This window comes from Crinia signifera, chromosome 2, assembly GCF_055691185.1.
Source record: "Crinia signifera chromosome 2, ASM5569118v1, whole genome shotgun sequence".
NCBI classification, from domain to species: domain Eukaryota; kingdom Metazoa; phylum Chordata; class Amphibia; order Anura; family Myobatrachidae; genus Crinia; species Crinia signifera.
The window spans coordinates 327902867-327920638 of record NC_139218.1 but is presented as its reverse complement, the minus strand read 5'-3'; the positions used below and the strand labels follow the sequence as shown (position 1 = coordinate 327920638).

Below are 17772 nucleotides of genomic sequence, written 5' to 3'. Positions count from 1 at the left end.
AATAGCCCTGTGTACAGTTGTGGCGAGCGAAGCGTAGCAAGCCACTGAGCCCGAAGCGTGGCGAGTGAAACTTTACTAAAGGTAATAGATGTTAGTGTGGACACAGGAGGGTGGTGTGAAAGTACCTTTAGTGGCCAGACCTCAGCAATTGCTTTCAGAATAGCTGTGAAAGCATCCTCCGCTCCAAAGCCTCTAGAGCAGATTACGGTTCCCTCGCCAAAAATCCTTACATAGCGGTTAAGTAGCGGCTAACTTAATTGGCGTAGCGATGGCCGCAAAGATGAGAAAGTACACGTTTTCATGTTTAGAAGCTTTAGTGGGGGACGCAATGCTCTGTTCCTCCACCCCCTCTAAATGTATGATTGCCATCACCTGTGTTGAACCTGGTCAATTGAATTAAAAGGCGTTTCACAACAGGTGATGCAATCATAAATTAAAAGGGAAGTCCAGAAACAGAGCAATCTGTCCCTCCTCTAATGGGCCATGTTGTGAGGTATGGAAAAATATATGTCCTGGGATACACTACAAGTGCATACTAGCCCAGTGGTTCCCAACCTCGGTCCTCAAGGACCCCCAACAGTGCACGTTTTCCAGGTCACCTCGCAGGTGCACTGGTTATTCACTGACACATTTTTAAAGATCACAGGTGGAGCTGATTATTTTACCTGTGATTCTGTGTGTAGACCAGGAGAATGTGCACTGTTGGGGGTCCTTAAGGACCGAGGTTGAGAACCACTGTACTAGCCTACCTGACCCTCTCCATGAGTGAGAAAATGCTCTGTTCCTGGACTTCCCTGGTAATGTAGGATTGCCATTACCTGTGGTGATACACCTTTCTTATCAATTAACTAGCTCACCACAGGTGATGGCAATCCTACATTACCAGGGAAGTCCAGGAACAGAGCATTTTCTCCCTCATGGAGAGGGTCAGATAGGCATACCTCCCAACATGACCCTCTCCAGGAGGGACACAATGTTCTGCTCCTGGACTTTTTTATTAATGTATGATTACCACCATCACCTGTGTTGAACAGGTCAATTGATAAGAAAGGTGCTTCAACACAGGTGATGGCAATTATACATTAAGAGGAAAGTGCAAGAGCAATGTGTCCCTCCTGGAGAGGGTCATGTTGGGAGGTATGGATAGGCAAGTATGTACCTACCAATGGCTTCCCATACTGGGAGTCGTACTCTACATTCAGAGCAACAGGAGCTCCCCCTGGTGACAATTGTCGGGATGATAGCTGGGTCGTTTCACACCCTCTGGTGGGCCAAAGTTTGCTGGCTCCAAATACAGAAATAAAAACCTGTACAGGGTACAACTCATTATAAAATGGCGGATGCGGAGCAGCGGAACGTTTGCACAGAAGTGAGTAGCCCGTTACAACACCTATGAGAAATTGAGAATCAAGAATAATAAGTGACCTCATCTGAGCAGGCGGCCAGCCGCACACAGTGCAGCCACCAGAGGTAACGCGTACATAAGAAAATGTCTCCGGTTCTGCGGCTTACTTCCTGGGAGAGCACTAGTCTCTGCCGCCACACGCAAAGATCGTTAACAAAATGGCTCCCTCGTTAGACGCGGCGCCTAGTCAATTGCTCACTCTAGTGCTGATCACCTGGTAGGCGCAGGGGATTGCGGAGCCAGCCGGTGACGTGCCCCATCCGGCGTGACGTCAGCACGTAGCCTGCCAGGAGGGGGAGGAGGGGTTTCGACATTTTTTTTCCTTCCTTCATTTCCTTTTTTTCCTTTTTCTTTTCTTTCTCTTTTTTTCTCCTTTTCTCCATCCGTCCATCTCCTGTCTCTCTCCCCGCCCCTGTGATGCCCGGCAGCCTCCCGCGGGTGTCTCCGACGGGCTCCCCTCCTCCTCCTCTCTCACCCAGCCGGGGCTGACCGGGCTGGAGGGAGGGCAGCAGAGGCACATCCATGTCACCATCACACGGCTTTTTCCATTAGCCCTCGCACGCTAGCAGCCACCCCGGGGTCCCCCGGTCTCCGCACAGCCCGAGCAGACCCGGCCAGGAGGTAAGTGACAGCTGACAACAACAAGTGCATGCTCTGGGCCCGCCATGCTCAAGGCCGGCACCCGCAGGTTAATTACTAGGGTGATACTGTGCAGGTCGCTGAGATCATATCTGTGTTTTCCAGCAAGTCCTGTCTGTGCCTGATCTGCTCTTATCCAGTCACACTGGCCCCTGTAATTAAGGGCCTAATCAGGATAAGTCAGGCATAGCTGTAATGGGGGCACCCCACCATATGTAGTACCTTGTGCCCGCCACCAATGAAGTTTTCATATTACCCAGGTTTCAAGTGCAGTAGAGAAATCACCAGGAAATGTGCGCAGTTAGCATGGGTACACACTGGGTGATTCCCAGCATCAACAGTATTGATAACTATATCGGCAGTTCTGCAGGAGAATTTCATAGCGCATATGCACTAGATCTGGGGTAGCCAACCCTAGTCCTCGAGAGCTACCAACAGTGCAGTGTACGGGTAAAATCCGGACCAGGACAAAACCCCCGGACTGCCGGACCAGATATCAAACTCTGCATTTTGGAGCTTGTAGCGTCTGGTCCGGGGGGTGTCCTGTCCGGGGGGCTGCCTGTGACACCTGTCACCAGGTAGAGGGGGAGAATAAAGTCTCCCTGTATGGTCCGGGCATGTAGCAAAAACCGGACGGTCCGGACCACACGGGGAGGCTGTAATCTCCCCTCTCCCATGTCCCTGGTGATAGCTATCACAGGGAACCCCCCAGACAAGACACCCCCTGAACAGGACACCCCCCGGACTGGATCCTACAAGCTCCGGACTGCAGATTTTGATGTCCTGTCCGGCGTCTAGTCCGGGTCCGGTTTTTACATAGTCCCAACAGTGCATGTTTTGCAGGTCTCCTCACAGAAACACAAGTGAGCTAATTAGCTCCATCTGTGTATCTTTTAAAATGTGTCAGTGATTAATGAACTGTGGGTAGCTCTCGAGGGCTAGGGTTGACTACCACTGCACTAGATGATATCATTAACAGTATTGGTCAGTGACATCACTGGTACCCCCGTTTCGTACATGCAGTTGCTAACGATATTGTCAGCTTGATCTGCATGTAGACAATGGGGGGGGGGGGGGTTGTTAGCGATGCACAGGAGCGCACATTGTTAACTATATTGAGCATACACACTGACCAATGTTTGCAATATACTATGGGGGCAATCTAATTATACCCCTTTTACACCCCCGCAAGGGTTTTTCCCTCTTGGGCCTGGGTCAGAGGGCAGTGTATACGGGTATGTATGCCTGGTCATGCGACCCAGGTCAATAATTCCCCAATTAAAGCAATTGGGGAAGGTCAACATGGAGGTTGCGCGGGGGGGGGGGGGGGGTGCAGCCTCGTCTGCTGTACTCTGCAAATGGCAGCGGAGACAGGGAGGAAGTGAATGGATGCCTGTGTGTGTGGCATCCATTCACCTCTGGGGGCTAGGGGGTGCACGGAGGCTGGTGGCAGCCCAGCAGCTTACCGTGGGCTGGGCTTGCACACAGCACAGCGATGACATTGCTGGGGTTCCAGCTGGTGGATTTCCCGGTGCTCGGAGATGATGTAATCTCAAAGCGGCGGCTTAGAACCTGCCTCCACTATTTATTTAGTTTCTTATATAGCTCATACATATTACACAGCGCTTTACAGAGAATATTTGAACGTTCACATCAGTCCCTGCCCCAGTGGAGTTTACAATCTATAATCCCTACCACATGTACACGCGCACACAGACATTCTAGGGTTAATTTATTGGGAGCCAATTAACCTACCAGTATATTTTTGGATTGTGGGAGGAAACCGGAGTATCCGGAGGAAGCCCACGTAAGTACGGAGAGAATATACAAACTACGCACAGTTAGGGCCATGGTGGGAATCGAACCCATGACCTCATTGCTATGAGGCAGTAATGCTAACCATTACACCATCCATACTGCCCCTATCTATCGATCTATCTATCTATCCACTATCTCATTTGTCAATTTTTGGGGATCGAAGATGATTTTCCTACTTTTTCTCTATGTAGAAAGTTGCACAACCTCACCGTGGGAACCACAAATTGGCATTACTAATTGGATCTTGCATTTCTTGGGTGCGTGCATTTGCAAGTTTTATAAAACAAACATGCATCTAAATGGATTGACACCCCTATATGCCAAAAACTTTGCATATGTGCAGATACATGTGTCCCTCCTTGAATTACACATCTGCTAAATAGGATACTTGAGATGAACAGAGTTAAAAGATTAAGATTTGTCCATATTGGACAGATGTTACTGGTTAATATTTATATGATACTGAGACAAATGGTAAAGAAGGGTATTCAGGAATGGGAGTGGTATCACAGCCTGATAGTCGGGATTCCATCGGTCAGTATATCGACATCGGAAACCCATCCGACAGGGGGGCGGGTACAAAGGAGCCCCTTGCGGGCTCGCCACGCTCAAGGCTCCTGTGGTTCACTGCACTCACCACAGGTTCTATTCTCCCTTTATGGGGGTCATGGACCCCACAAGGGAGAATAGCCTGTGTCAGTCAGGATTTGAACAGTCGGAATCCGATGTTAGTATACTGACTGTCGGAATCCTGGCGGTCATGTCATCCTCCGACACCCTTCAGGCCTATTTCCCTATTCTGTACATAAATTGTCTGGACAAATTTAGACTGAAAATCTACAGCAGAGCAGAATGGAGCATACATGAACATGGAGAGAACATACAAACACCCTGACTGATTTTACCCATGGGCCTAGCGCTGCCAGTGATGTTAAACATTCTGTCAAAAAAGATTTTTTTTTTTTTTTTTTTACCGTGGTCATATGAAAAGGCCATAGAGATGTTTTCAAAAATCACCATGAAGCTGGGGATCCCTGGTGTGAGCTGACAGGTCCCATGCAACTCTGTTAGTGTCCAGTGTATTTTTTTTTTTTTTTGCCGTAATGACGTCTAAAGGTGACCATACTCTACTGTGAAAGGTCACAGCAGTGTATGGCCGGCAATCCTCCTTCAGACACCCCCCCCCCCCCCCCCACGGACCTCCCGGGTAATGGGATTGCACACAGTCATTCTGCATGTAACTTATCACGTTACCTTGTTCCCTGCTGCTGGGATGGGGTCCGAATTGGAGGTCAGTCGTGCAAACTGGTCCAACCTCCGATCCATTGCGTATGGGACAATGGTTTTGCCCGATTTTCACCTGACTTCATAGCCAATCCATCGGAATTGAGTAAAATAGGGCCAAGTCACCTAAGTGTATGGGTCCTTTAGTGGCAACTTGGCATGGGGAAAAAAAATCTCCGAATGCTGCATAGTAGCAGTATGTATACAGATTCAGAGACTCATTCGCACATAAATATGCAAGTGTTGCATATCAAATTAATCAGTCAGCATATTAAGACATCAGTCTTCTGGTACATTCTTATCTCACGTGGTTGTAAATAAGGGACAATTTTGGCAAAAAAGAAGCCAAGCACTAGCAGAGTCTCACAGGACATGGTTTGCCAAGAGGGGCTGTTTAGTGTGACGGGAGTAAAGATGTTTGAGGACACATCTGTTAGGCTAGCTTTGTCCAACCCTTGGTAAACACTTGTACTTAAGTAAGTTTGCTTTACTTAGTATGACTATAGAGAAAACATTTATGACCAAACGGTTAATAAAAATGTGTACAAAATCCTTACTTTTCTTTACCCCGTGTCAGTATTTTGTCACTTTTAACAAGGCAGCAAGGAATTCTTACTTTCATATAAGCACAACTTAACTTATGACAGAAACGTTTCAGAGATGTGCATATATTTAAAAAGTTGAGTGATTATCGCCCAACTTTGCATGTGTGACTGTTCCAATGCACACGCATTAAGGTACATTACCTTGGCTGTGCTGCTTGCAATGAGGATTTATCCTCAATGACTTATATTCCTCAACGGTTGGGGAGTGGCTGCAAAATCACGGATGTGTCACGGCCATTTCTTTCGTTCCCACAGCCATTCTGCACCTTCTTCAAAAGTTCTGCATATTTTTACGTAGTTGCTTTAAAATGCAAAGCATTACCATATTTTCATATATTAGCTACAAATTAATTTGCAGCTGCGAGAGCACTGCATTAGCATTAGTCCATCCCAATTTTATTTATATCTTCCGCTAATACAGGAAATAGTCAATGAAACAGTTCATTTCAAAAAGTGACAGTGGGGGATTCACGATTCTCGACAATGACACAATGAGCCATTTCCGAATGACACATTACACCCTATCTGTATCATAAGTTTTCCCTCGCACCCCGTAAAATTGCTAAGTAAAACTTGCGATTTCAGCCATCTATTGAGTATTTTTTTGTAGACTTAACTCATGTTCTTGTACAATGGGAAAAAGGCGAGCATCAAACGACCAGTGGGAATGTGCATCAGTATCGTGATCGATCTTACACAAAATGATTTGTTGTTCTGAACCCATTGTTTTCATCCACATTGTTTGTAAAGTCATCTAATGTGTATGCAGCTTAAGCAGTTCAATTGTTGCCACTAGATGGTGCCAACAAAGCAATCCTATTGTTGCTCTGGTTGGGCGACCATGCCGGCACGGTGGTGGTAACACAGCTTGCAGCCTCCTAAGATGCGAGCTGAATTGTGCAAAAGATTGTAGTTTGGATGCTTTACCCAGGACTTCAAACCAATTTAGCTGCTATCATGCTGCTTTTGGGGAGTGCCAATTGTTGCCCAAAACAAATTGCTCTGTCTGGCACCCATTACTTCCGCACTCAAAACTATTAAATTCCCCATGAAGTGAGCATTGGGAGTCCTGACACCAGCTCCTCAGTAAAAGATGGAGGAGGGGGTGTTATGCATTCTTATATGTGTGAATAGAGCATTTCAGGCTTCCATTGATGATTTTGTTCATAATACTCCTCGTATGTGTGTGTGTAATTATTACAATTGTTCCGTGCTCCCAAACCTTACATTTTACTTTAGTACCTTTTGATTAAATAGCTTTTAAAATGATTACATAATTACCTTTTTGTATTAAATAAAAACTTAAGGTGCGTACACACTAGATGATATTCTAAACAATATGAATGATAACATTTTTCAGACCTATCGTATAGTGGGTACACACGGATGCGGGACCATTTGTCTACAACAAGAAGATAGACAGCCATTAGGTCGACATGCCATTAGGTCGACATGTTTTTTTCACTGTTTTTGACCCAAATGTCGACACAGTTGACATGGACACAATTTGAAGTGAACCGCAGCCCCTCGCTTCGCTTGCGATGCTTCGAGCACGGTTCCTCGCTGCGCTCGGCACACTATTATAATCTAACTCCACGCCCTAGTGGATGGTAGGGCATAAAATACCACCTGTCGGCACATGTCGGCTCAAAAAACAGTGAAAAAGACCATGTCGACCTTTTGACTGTCGACATAGACACTGTCGACCTAATGGCATGTCGACCTATTGAGTTGTCGAACTAATGGTGTCGACCTAATGGCTTTCTATCTTCTTGTTGTAGACAAATAGTCCGGACACCGGTACACACTGTGTCACTGACTTGTACACTGTAACCTAGCATTTTTATATAAAGGGTATAGTCAAGCTGCATATCATTAAGGTCTATGTGTGCAAAGCTGCAGGCAAACGCTAGTAAAATAAAATCAGAATTGAACATCTTTCCTAGGGACTGTGACCCATTTTTGCTATGGCTTAACGTGGTTACTGCAGTAATGGCTACAAGCCCTACTTACCGCAGACATAAAAACCAGGGGCATACTTCTCGTCCTTCATGAGCAAAGCATCAGTATGAAGTCCTGGTTAGAGCGCTTAAACACAGACTTTCTGCACATCTCCGCTCGCCACCTCAGGAGGCTGTGAGTAGAAATGTGGCACTCCTGTAGCACTCATTCTCTGTTGAAGAAACAATTGAATTGCTCCATTGGACACTGATTGCTAATGTGCACCCAAAAAATTATTGTATCCCCCTCAACCCTCCTCTGGCTTTTTATAAAATTTCTATTTTTTTTCCTCATATCAGCACCAACACTAAATCAATCGCATTAACATTTAGCAAGTAGGTTTATTTCCCCACCTACTAAATTAGTAAAACTAGCATTGATATTAAATTATATAGGTCTATATCAGTGGTTCCCAACTTTTAGTTGTATCCGAACTTCAGCACAGCTGACTATATATGTGCTCCTGCGGGTTGCTAGCAACTTCCTCTGTCATCCATACAGGCAGCTCACCTGAGGATATTGTCAATGACCGGTATACGTACGTGCCCATTGACGATCTCTTTTGAAAGATTTCTCAGTGTCTGCACTATATTGTTTGTCCGGGAATTCAATGGAAACGGTTTACAAAATTGCATTGTTTGTACATCGTACAGTGTGTTACGTGTGCCTTGTGGCCAGTGGTTGGTAATCCGCAATACAGCAAACTCCATTGCGCTTTACAATTGGATCAATATAATACATGTTTAATGAATACACACCACATAAAATAAATAGCCTCCAAAATATAATAATGCCCCACATCAGCCAATACATAAGAATACATCTTTATGTAGCAGTAGCTATATAATAGTGTAGTAGTTCTAGGGTTAAACGCAAATATAAAAAAAAAAAAGCTGGAAAAGGAAAAAGTGTACTGGTATTTCAGGTTCCTTGAGAGTGAGCTTTGTTTACCCACTCAGCCCAGCCTGTCCCTGAGTCAGTATTGTTAGGCTGCTTATATCTATGGAATGGTCCTTTGCTTACTCTGTTAGGGAGATACATTTTCAAATTGTAATGGTGGCAACTTCTGTTTACATCTTAAAAATTGATGTTTTATTAACTGTATAAAATATTGTGGCTTGTCCTCCGCAGCAATGTAGTTGGAAAAGTAACCAGAACTTTATGGGTTTAGCTACTTTGCATGACTACTACGCCCGCAACTAATGGGCATGCACAGCAAGACTAATGAGGGTAACAATCGAATACCTTCAGTGGGCACCCTCAAAAAAAATTGGCCACAGGGTTCAAGCTATGTGTGTACTGCATTAAAAAATTGATGTTGGAATGTGCAAGTACAAATATGAAATATGATCTCTGCACATCGCTGAGAAAACCCTTAGCAGAGAAGGGGTTAAGGTAAATTATAAGGATAAGTCACTCACCTGTTCCTATAAAAGCTAAAGGCCACAGGCTTTTATGGAATTTACAGAAATCAGCAGTGAAATTTGTAACAAATTATAGAAGTTCATGTTTTTTTTTAATAAATACTGAAGTTATTACATTGGAACTCGCCGTTTTATACACTAGACGACATTTTAAACCATATGCACGATAATGACCTTTTCATGTTTATCGTCCAGTGTATACGCTCTATATCACTAATGATGCGCTTCTGAGGGTCGTTGGTGACTTCCTCTTACGTCTGTACTTGCAGCTCTATCTAAAGATATTGTCAACAGCAATAGTGCTGGATGTGGCCAATGACTGTTTTGTCTATTTAAATGTTCAGAGTACAAGGAAGTGGCTTGCGCGAGAGTATTTTTATCTAGATACTGTGTACAGTAATTTTATTTTTATTATTTGAGCATCAATGTTAAAATGTGTTTCCCCTAAATTTAATGCTGTGTACTCATTGGGCGTTTTGCGGCGAATGATATAACGTGTATATACACTGACTGACTAACCATATCAGTCAGTGACGTCACTCGCCGCCAGCTCCATACATGCCTCTTTGACTATATAGTCAACATTGAGCTGCATGCACAGATGACAGGAGGGGGGAAGGAATCAAACACTATGATGATGTGTCGTGCATATCGTAAACAATACATCGACCAGTATGGTCCCAGCATACTTATAGTATGTATGTGTAGCTGTCTTTCTGTGAATGTAGTTCTGATTCTCTGGCCCCTGGGTGATACTACTGCTTTTTGGTCATGGTTACTTGCACGGTGATGAGCGTAGTTAGACATACTCTTTTGAAGTATCTTAAAAACAGTGCACTGAACTATAGAGTCATAGGCAATGGTATCCATTTATACTCGATCATGTGAACAGAAATGTGATTTTATTGGGTAAAAGTGGCCTTGAATAGATGCTGTTTTTGGTAGAATATGGCCAGTTCCTCCCAACCGCAGTTTGGTTAGTCGATTGTGTCGGCATTGACTCCATAGCATCTCCTGCATATCTGTAATATGAAGAATTTTGTTCCATTTTTAGTCCATCTTATTTTGTTAGATTAATGCTGGGTACATACCTACAGATTTGTCTTTCCAATCTATCCGGTGGAAACAAAAATCTGTCAATGCATGGGAGTAAGGAAGCCAATCCCGGGTCTTTTTTTATTTTTTTTTAAATCCTGAAATTCGGAATTGAAAAAGGCCGGGGATAACCGGGATCCTGGGATTGGCTTCTCTATTACAAAATAAATAAAAAAATGCTGTGCGAGGGGGTGGACGGCTAGGAGTAGATCCGGGGAGCAATGCTGTTGCTGCTTGAGGCATGTCTGGGAGCCGAGCCAGGGAGCGGTTGGGAAGAGCGGCCGTTCGGCCTGTGCAGTGGGACCCCTTCCGTCATGCTGCACAGTGCCAGAGACCGAACATTGAGTACACCCAGGCAGCATTTAGACTGCGCTCTAATTCCGAAATCCCAGGATGTTTTTGGGGCCAAATCCCGGGATCCCACTGATCCCGGCATTGGCCACCCTATATGGTTTTGAGACTCAACCATCTGCTTCCAAATTCTGGAAAAAAACAATTACAAAAGGAATTCAGATAAGTTGATTAAAGTAATTTGGGTACTTGTTTCCTAGCACGGCACCCATCTCGTTGATTGTATGCCTTTAAGTTTAAGGCATAAAATCACCGCGATGGACCCGATTTTCTGTCAATCACCAGCTAATTTGCCAGTGAAAGACTAATAAGGGGCCGCGATGCGACCGACGCGATCAATGCGATTTTCCCATAGGGAACAATGTTAAATTATTTTTAAAGTGAAAATCGGGTTGATCGCGTCGGTCGCGGGCCATTATAATGGCCTGCGATGTGATCAACCCGATTTTACATAGGTGACAATGTGAAATGGGCCAATATGGCCCATTTCACATTGAATATGGTTAAAAAGTATGTTTAATGCCCCCCCCCCCCATTGTTAACGCCACCCCACTATTGACGCCAACCCGAAGCGTGGTGAGCGCAGCGGTACGCGTCCTCCGACCTTTTCATACCCCCTACTATCCACGTCGGTGTGGAGTTGACTTTATAAAGTGTGGCGAGCGTAGCGAGCCACCGAGCCCGAAGCGTGGCGAGGGGACGCGGATACCTGTGAAGGTATCGCTCGCCACACTTTATAGAAACAACTCCACGCCGACGTGGATAGTAGGGGTATGAAAAGGTCGGAGGACGCGTACCGCTGCCCCTCGCGGGCTCGCTGCGCTCGCCACGCTTTGGGTTGGCGTCAATAGTGGGGTGGCGTTAACAATGGGGGGGGGGGGGGGGGGCATTTCAAACATGAGGGGGGGTTTGGAGCTTTTTATATTGAAATCAATGTAAAATCGGGTCTCCGAGACCATTTTACATGAGGGGGGGTTTGGTATTTCAAACATGAGGGGGGGTTTGGTATTAACATGGGGGTTTTTGGAGCTTTTTATATTGAAATCAATGTAAAATCGGGTCTCCGAGACCATTTTACATATATTCCAATGTAAAAATCGGGTCGATTGCATCGCATGCGATCGACGCGATTTTTCCGACCCGATGGATACAATCAAAATTGGTGGTGCCGTGCTAGGAAACAAGTACTGTCATTTAATTTTTATTTTTTTATGTTCCAGTGTTTGGGAGTAATTGATTGTCATTTTTTTTCTCCCATACATTGCCAGATTTTTGTTCCCACCAGATAGATTGGACAGAAAACTCTGTAGGTGTGTACCCAGCTTAACACACATTTTGCTCATGCATCCTGCTCATGCATCCTCTTGTACTTTGCTGAATTCATTGTTCTAATGAGGATTATTAACAAATTTAGCTTAAATATGCAATTAAGTGTAATTTTTAGACTGATTTATTACTATGTTTTTAACAATGTTGGCAATTAACTTTCATGTTAGTAATCTGCCTATATCCTAACCATGGTGATTCATTCACCACTTCACTATTAGAAGGAAGGTTATCCCTTATCAACTCAGTCTGTCCTGAGTGCAATATTACAGAAGGTTTGGCTAGCACCCAGGTAGTCTCTGGCAAGCTTCAGTCCATGACCTCCATAACTCTCTCGGATGATATTTTCTTAAGTCGTGCACATAGAGAACAGAAGTTCCTGCAGCTCTATTAATGTTATCCTGAGGATATGACTTTACATCTGTGGCTCAATGGTAATTTGCTGAGGTGACCTGCTGTTTTAGGCTGTTAGTGAGCTGGCATTTACTGTATTTGTCTGAAATCAGTAATTTCTATGGAATGACTGATTTAAGCTAATTATAACTGCCGCCAGATGAGTGTGTGTGTAATATATTCCTGTGGGTTCCTAAAGACTCACTCTCCATAATGCTGTTTTGACTCTGCTATAATAGTAAAACAAAACTACACCATCAGTCTTTAAACCTATGCTTTTTGTGCATACAGATTTGGCCACCTACAGCTAGCGTCCATATGCCACACCGTGAGATGCCTGGCATGAGCAACAGGTACCATGTAATTCTGCCAGTGTGGGGCGCCTTTGTTTGCCAAAAACTTCTCTTGGTTGCAATGAGTTACAGCTAAGGGAACATACACATGGGGCCATTGTTCCTTATTTTCTAAGCGATTGGTCTAGATCGCTTAGAAATAATGCACACCTTGTCCCATGTGTGTGCTCCATAGCGATGGCAGCCCCACGTGTTGCCATAGCCTACTCAGATCTTTAGCACCTGCAATCAGCATCTAGATAAGTCTCCTGCATGTGCATAAAGAACAATGAGTTGGCACAGATCACCCATACACACCGCTATGTATGTACGGGTGATCTAGCCACTGGGAAGTTAAAGGGGAATCGCTTTGCAGGTAGAAGTCACCCCGTGTGTATGGGTCTCAACATATATCATGAGACTTTGCTATTTGACATTTGCATATTGTGTGTCACTGAGTCTTTATATATAGTCTAGCAGAACTTGGGCTGGGAAAAAGTGTCAGCTTCGTATACAGATTCAGAGACTCTGACGCACACAAATATACAAGTGCTGCATATCAAATTAATCAGCGCAGTCTCCTGGCGCATCCTAGCCGTGTTGATATTAAGGCACATTTTCTGCAAGAAAGATGCCCATTCTTAGAATGCTCTCCAAGGACCTGTTGTGCCGAGAAGGAAGGTTTGATGTGACTACAGCAATGATATCTGAAGAGAAATCTGTATTTGTATTGGTTTTCACATTTTTTGCCCATGTTTTAGTCCATCTAAATCAAAGGGGTAATTAAATGTATTTTCTCTGCAGCCAGCGCTAGATGGTGGCCGACAGAGCAATTCAATTGTTTCTCTGTATAGTGAAACAATCAGCATCTAGATAGCTGTAGTGCGACCCATTTCTTCTTGCATCCCCTTCGTGCTAGTGAACAGAATTATGTGAAAGTGACCGGTTTGGGCTGCCTAACAGCACTTTTCTCATTACACCCAGCACTTTGGTTGGATTCTGTGGCAGCACGCCCCCCCCCCCCCCCCCCCCCCCCCAAAAATTAAAAGTGGATGTGTTGCCAATGGCAGCTAGTGAGATGTGGTCCATTCAGTCTGTTTTTTTGCCTACACGCAGTGCGATCTTTTTAGTTCAAATAGCATCATGTGTAGTTCAAATGGCACTGTTTGTACTTGCCTTGCAATGCACGCACCAGCATAGTCCATATCGCAAGGCAAAATAGTATGTGTATTTCTCTACCGTCCAATGGGATACTGGGCTTCACTACTATGGGGGATTGAGACCTCCGCAGGAGAGACAGGCACATAAAAGAACTTTCAGTGTGGGTGCACTGGCTCCTCCCCTCAATCTCCCTCCACTAGTCAGTTTTGAAAAATGTGCCTCAGGAGAGGCAGTGCTTCTGGATGCTCCAGAGTTTTTCTACATTTATTTTTAAAGTTTGTTATTTTGGGGCGCTGTGGTGACCACACAGCTGTCCTGCTTCGTGGGTGTCAGGGGAAGGGTCAGTCCCCGACCTCTTCAGGTGCAGAGCTGACCCTGCTACAGGACAATTCGGTCCTGCGTGGGACTTGTCACCGCACAGCATTGCGCTGTGGCGAGCAAGTCTCCTAGCCGCCGCACACCCCTGACAGGTCTGAAGACTTCAGTGGTGAGTACAGGCTGGGGGTCCCACAAGGGGTCCCCGCAGCCATTTCTGGTGCGGCAAGACGACGGCTAGTAATGGCGGCTCTCCAGCAGGGACCGCGTGAACACCGCGTCTGGTAACTGGCATAGGGGTGCTGCCGCTGGACCACCAGGGACACCCCTCAGGTTATAATGTATTATATATATATATTTTACACCTTTATTAATGTCAGTATAAATATATATAGAAGCGCCAGCTCCGTGTACAAGGGGGCGGGGCTTCACTCAGAGCGGGACCAAGCTCTGCTGGGCGCGCGCTGTCACTTCCTGCTTCTTCAACACGCTGCCAGACTCCATTACAGAGGGCTCCTCACTGGCGTGGTGGATCCGGGTACTTGCAGCACGGCAGAGACAGCAGGTTTTTCATAGCGATTTAGCGCTGCTGTGCTATCTGGCTTATTAGACACTGTGTTGTTCATATCACTGTGTAAGCGTTACCAGCTCACCCAGATCTGTGAGTTCAGGTTAAGGGTGTACTTGGCTCCCCAATTGCTCTGTTTCTTCCCCACTGATTAGTTACAGAACACAGCATAAAACAAGCACATAGTCTGTTTTTCATATCCAGAGGTGCGGTGTGTGCACGTGTGTGACTGCGTGGGGGTTGTGTTGTACTGCAGATTGTACAGGAGACATTGTTAGTACTGTCTCATCATGGTGAAAAAGTTCACTTGCATGGTGTGTAGCACCAAGTTTGTGCCCAAGTCACAGTCACAGGTTACTTGTGAGGCTTGTATGTCACCTCAGCCCAGCAGTGCTGACACCCAGATCAGTGGGGTGCCCCCACAGCTTGTGGGGCCGTCGCAGGCAGACGAGCAGGAGCCTGCTTGGGCCTCCAACATAAAGACCTTGTTGGATTCTGTGGCTTCACAGCTTTCCACTAACACTCAGCAGACGCAGAGGGTTCAGAGGGAATTGTCCATGTTAGCTGCCAGGGTGGATATTCTTCATACCCTTAATGTACCTCCTCCTCCCGCACAGCCTCAAAAGAGGCAGGCTACGGCAATGGATCCTGACACAGATGATGACGATGAGGACATATTGGAGGAGGGTGAGGAGCAGGGTCTGCAGGAACCAGCTCCTGAGGCGGCAGTGCATGGTCCAGAGCCACTTATCAGGGCCATTAGGGATGTTTTAGATCTCCCAGTGGAGGCATCCGCAGAAGGAGATCCTTTCTTCATGACTCAGAGGAAACAGCCAGTATACTTCCCTGAGCAGGCGGAGTTAGAAACTGTTTTCAGGGCTGCATGGCAAAACCCTGATAAGAGGTTTACCCTTTCAAAGCGGTTCACAAATGCTTATCCTTTTGAACCTTTGGGCAGAAAGAAGTGGGAGGAGCCACCGGTAGTGGACTCCTCTGTCTCCCGCCTTTCTAAAAAGGTGTTGTTACCAGTCCCAGGGGTATCCACTCTTAAGGACGGGGCGGACAGAAGGCTGGAAGCTACCCTCAAGTCCATATATACGGCTAGTGGGGCATCCCAGCGTCCAGTTTTAGCCAGCTGCTGGATGGCCAAGGCTATTCATACCTGGTCAACCCAGATTCAGGAGGGGTTGTTGGGTGACATGACTGTGGCCCAGATAGGGGACAGCCTGCGTCACATTCAGGATACCGCAAAAATCCTGTGCGAGGCACAAAAGGAATTGGGTGCAATAAACGCGCGCAATTCAGCCATGGCGGTTTCAGCCAGACGGGCCTTGTGGCTGCGTCAGTGGTCTGCAGATGTAGACTCAAAGAAGAGTGTGGAGGGTATTCCCTTTACAGGAGAATGGCTGTTTGGCAGTGAATTAGACGGTTGGATTTCCAAAGCCACGGCAGGAAAATCTACCTTCCTTCCATCAGCCCCCACGGTTGCAAAGCGTACCTTCACAGGTGCTTCCCAGCAGTCCTTTCGTGGGAACAGGTTTCGCCCCAAGGCTAGGGGCGCCTCCAATGCCAGCAGGGGCACGAGAGGCAAGTTTAGGAAGCCTAACACCTCCAACACCGAGGACCGTCCAAATGCCGCGACTTCCTCTAAGCCTGCAGCATGACAGGGTTTTCCCGCCACGAGACTCTCTCGCGGTGGGAGCGCGATTGTTGCATTTCAGCCATGTGTGGGACGCCTCGGGTCTGGATTCCTGGGCCAGGGGTCTCATTTCTCTAGGTTACAGGCTAGAATTCGACAAACCCCCTCCCAGACGATACTTCAGGTCGGCACTTCCAGCATCCCAGGAAGATCAGGTGCTCCTTCAGGGGGCCATTACCAGGCTGCTTCAGTCTCAGGTAATTGTACCGGTGCCAGACACGGAGCGGGGCCAGGGATATTATTCCAACTTATTCCTGGTACCGAAGCCGGACGGCTCAGTAAGACCCATCCTGAATCTAAAGTCACTGAACCCCTTCCTGCGCGTGTTCAAGTTCAGGATGGAGTCCTTGCGCTCTGTGATCGCCAGCCTAGAAAGAGGGGAGTTCCTGGCCTCTATAGACGTCAAAGACGCCTATCTACACATTCCTATCTGGCCCCCACACCAAATCTATCTCAGGTTTGCCTTGGGGAACGACCATTACCAATTCCGGGCGTTACCTTTCGGCCTGTCGACAGCCCCGCGGGTTTTCACAAAGGTAATGGCGGAAATGATGTCACTACTCAGGCTCCGAAGGGTGAATGTAGTGCCATACCTGGACGACCTGCTAATAAAAGCAGGGTCGGCGGAGGCTTTAAGCAGTGCTCTCAATCTGTCCATACAGGTTCTAAGAGACCACGGGTGGATCCTGAACATGCCCAAATCATCGCTGGTTCCGACCCAAAGGATGGTTTTCTTGGGCATGATCCTGGATACATCGGAACAAAAAGTCTTTCTGCCGATGGAAAAGGTCACTGCAATACAACAGCTGGTCAGGGAGGTCCTACAGTCACCTCTGGTACAGATCCATCTTTGCCTCAGGCTTCTAGGCAAGATGGTGGCTTCATTCGAAGCAATACAATTTGGCCGCTTCCATTCCAGGACTTTTCAATTGGATATTCTGACAAAATGGTCCGGCTCCCCCCTGCAGATGCGCAGAAGGATTGGCCTTGCAACAAGAACCAGGATCTCGCTACAGTGGTGGCTAGTTTCATCCAATTTGTTGGCAGGCAGACGGTTCCAGATCCAGGACTGGATTCTGGTAACCACGGACGCCAGCCTGAGGGGCTGGGGAGCTGTAACACAGGGAGTCCGCCTACAGGGTCGATGGTCTCCACTGGAGTCGGGCCTTCATATCAACAAGCTGGAGTTGAGGGCGGTCTACTATGCCCTGTTACAGGCAGCTCCATTGTTACAGGGCAAGGCGATCCAGGTCCAGTCGGACAATGCCACCACTGTGGCCTATATAAATCGGCAGGGTGGTACCAAGAGCATGCCTTGCATGAGAGAAGCATCAAAAATCCTGTCCTGGGCGGAAC

At 46.5% G+C, this 17772-nt stretch overlaps 1 protein-coding gene across 7 annotated transcripts in view; it reads left to right on the top strand.

Moving 5' to 3' along the window:
• Positions 1-1672: 1672 nt before the first annotated feature.
• R3HDM2 (R3H domain containing 2) overlaps positions 1673-17772 on the top strand; it is a 132868-nt gene continuing 116768 nt past the window's right edge. For all 7 annotated transcript variants that reach the window (XM_083169361.1, XM_083169358.1, XM_083169357.1 and 4 more), the window contains exon 1: positions 1673-2026. The gene's annotated coding sequence lies outside the window, so the exon portion shown is untranslated. The remainder of the gene's footprint in view (positions 2027-17772) is intronic.